Source organism: Giraffa tippelskirchi, chromosome 11 (genome assembly GCF_054371585.1).
Source record: "Giraffa tippelskirchi isolate mGirTip1 chromosome 11, T2T-mGirTip1v1.2.pri, whole genome shotgun sequence".
Classification (NCBI taxonomy): domain Eukaryota; kingdom Metazoa; phylum Chordata; class Mammalia; order Artiodactyla; family Giraffidae; genus Giraffa; species Giraffa tippelskirchi.
In genome coordinates this window covers 69,991,682-69,995,000 of record NC_137285.1, presented here as the reverse complement: position 1 = coordinate 69,995,000, position 3,319 = coordinate 69,991,682, and positions in this window count along the sequence as shown.

The following is a 3,319-nucleotide window of genomic DNA, read 5'->3' as shown; positions in this document are numbered from 1 at the left end:
GGAGGCGCTCCACGAGCCGCCGATCCTCGACTGGGCGGGAGGGGTCTGCGGTACAGGTAAGCGGACGACCACACGGGAGCGTGTGCACGGCCCGTGCCTCCACGACGAGGCAGCACCTGCCCCCAACGGAAGAGGCGAGGGGAACAGGCACGCCTCTCTTCCCGTCTCGACCCCTCCCCCAACGAGAGCCACTCGCGGGACACACACACACACCACCGCGGTGAGGGACACGAGGAGGACGCCGGGTTAAGGGAAACGACACCACCGCTCGGCCTCAGGCACCTGAGGGGCGACCTGGAGCGCTCCAGGGGCACCACCGAGGGTCAAACGAAGCACGCTCACCCACCCACGCGGGGCGCGCGGCGCAGCAGCGGGCACAGCCCTCCCCACCGCGGGGAGGGCCGCTCGCGGGACACGCGCCGAGAAGGCGAAGCGAGAGCGTCCGCTGTGTCCGAAGACCGACGGCCTCACTGACGCCCCGTGGAGGGGGGGCGGGCAGGAGACCGAGAGTCAGGGCCGGAGGCCACACCCACCCTCCCGCCTTCCTCACCCTCCCCGACGGGCAGGGGGAGAAAGGCAGGCGAGGAGCCCCGTGGACAGACTGAGAAGACCGCACACGTTCACCAGGAACGCCCGTCCCTCGCCTGGCACGGCTTAGGCCCGGCCCGGGAGAGCACGACCACACCACATCGATCCGTTGAGCCGAGGGGGAGGGGGGAAGGCACGGTGAGGACAGTCGCCGGAGGGGCCCGCTTTAAGCCTCACCGGCCGCCTCCCCCCGCCACACCTCACCTCGCCTCAGGCGACAGCCGCCGACGACCCCAGGAGGAGGAGCTGCCTGACACGGGGCACGGGGCCTAGAGAGCGGGGGTCGTCCCGGCCACCACCGGGCGCCCGCAGCGGGGGGGTCACACAGGGTAGAAGACCCACGGCGCCTCGCCCCGCCGCCCTCGGGTCGCCCAGAGACCGGAGGTGGCGCCACGGGTCGGGTCTGCCAGACACGCCACGCAGGAGCCGGCGCACAGGCCCAGGCCGGCGGCCCAAAGGCCCAGGCGCCCCGCGTGCGTCCAGAGGCCCAAAGTCCTCGGCGGCAGACGCCGAGAGAGACCGTGTCGGCACTTACCTGGTGGCAGAAAAGGCCCATTTCGGGCGACAAAATGACAGCGCCCGACAGCGGGGCCCACCCACGACTGGCAGGGAGAGACCTTGGCACCTTGGCACCGCCACCTGTCCCCAGCACTACCCCAGAAACACCAGGCCCGGAGCTGTCGGGGGTCATCTGGTCGACTGGGGGGGGGAGGGGGGCGAAGGGGGCGCCCGGTGGGCGAAGTGGGGGCGCAGACGCCAAGGGGGAGGGAGCTGGCCGGGGACGCCCTCCCCCTTCGCCCGCACGGGTAGGTGTACCCGTCCGTCCGAGTCTCCGAGCGGGGGTTTGGCTACGAGTTGCCAAAGAGAAAAACGAAGAGAGACCCGCCGGCGAGGCGCCTCCCACGAGACGAGCGGACCCCAACGAGGGACCACGCCCGGGGCCCCAGACCGTCCTGTCCGGGGCACCCAGGACGGCTCGAGCCGGTCCCTGACCTCCTGGCCGTGATTCAGGGAGTTGGGGAGGGGTGAGAAAGCAAACCCTCCGGGGTGGCGAACCCTCCTGAAAGGGCGGGAAAGCAAAAACCTCCTGAAGGGAGACGCAAACCCTTCTGAAAAGGCGAACAGCAAACCCTTTGGAGGGCGGGAGCCAACCCTCCTGAAGGAAGAAAGCAAACCCTCCTGAGGGGGGCCCGGGAGGAGGCCAGACCGCCGAGTCCCAGGCGCTCCAGGGAGGGACGACCCTCTCCCTCCCTGCCCACCGCGGCGGCCCGGCCCAGGTAGGGTCCGGCCGGTCCGTCTCCGCGGCCGGAGGGGCACGGGGAGACGCTGGTCGACCCGGTCAGGCCACCCCAGAGCCCGGCTCTGGAGCGCCGCCGCCGCCGCGACGGCCACCCTCCTCGGGAACCTAGAGAGCCAATCTCCGGCGACAGCAGGACGTCCCTAGGCCTCGGCGCCACCGCCACTGTCGCCGCCAGCAGAGCTGGTCTCTGAGAGCTGTGCCTCGGGCCCGGCGGCTGAGTCACAACCCTCCTGAAGGTCGCCGAAGCTCCAGAGGGGAGGGACACTATAAAAGCGGCCGCCAGGTGGCTCCTGACAACCGGCTCCAATGTCCCGAGGACGGGTCGCTGTCGCCGGCCGCCGAGGACGCCACAGCGCCGGCCGCCCAAACGCCCGAGCTCGGCCCGGAGCCGCCGCCTCCGAGAGACGCGACGCGACGCGACCCCGGCCGCAGAGGAAGGGAGAGGAGCTGGGAAATAGCTCCCCAGGAGGCTGCCACGAAGGAGACGCGCTCCCCCCCACCCACCCACGCGATTCCAGGCTGGTGGGGGGACATTCCACGGAGACGCCGGCGGGCGGCGGGGCTCGGGGCGGGGACGGCCGAGAGAGGGGCACCAGTGACATCCCGGGCTCCCCCGGGCCCCCTCCCCCGAAGGAGGAGGGAGGGAGGGAGAGAGAGAAGGGAGGGAGGCAGGGAGGGAGGGACCGACCGGCAAAGCGAAACCAGGCAAGCGCTGCTCGGAGAACAAAGCAGGACTTCTCGAAAGCAGACAGAGACACAGACACGCAAGCCCAGGAGCAAGAAAGGAAAAGAAGGAGACACTCGGACCCCCAACAAGAGAAAACGAAAGTCAACCTGTGTCGAGACCGTGATCAAGTCCAACGACAACAAACACAAGCATGCGCCGGTGGGTGGGGAAAGGGCACTTGAGGTCAGGAGAACATGGATTTCAAAATAACTGGCCACAAACACCGGAAAGGAAAGGCGGCCGGGCGGCCGGGCCGGGCGGTCTGGTCTGGGGTGGGGTGGCAGGGCTGCTGGGGGCGGGGGTCGGTGGCGGGGGTGGGGGGTGGGGGGTGGGGGGTGGGGGAAACGGGAGCACCCAGAACGAGGAGGAGACTGTCGGCCGTGCCGAGACACGGAAACATCGCACGGCTGGGGACCCGTTCCTATCGTCTTCCCCGGGGTGTGAAAGAGACTTGGCCTCCCGTCTCCTGAGAGTTCATCTCCCCAGCAACAACGGTCAGGCAAGCTGTCGGGTGTGTGTGTGTTGCGGGGGGTTGGGGGGCGGGGTGGGGAGAAAAAAGAAGACACCTTTCAAGTGAAAGGAGGGAGCGTAAAGGTCACTGAACCCTCTGACAGCGGCCTTCCATTTTCCAGACCAGTGACACGTTCCCCCAAGTCGCCCGGTTCCAGAAAACGCTTTTCGGAAACAGAATCCTCGGGGCCCGC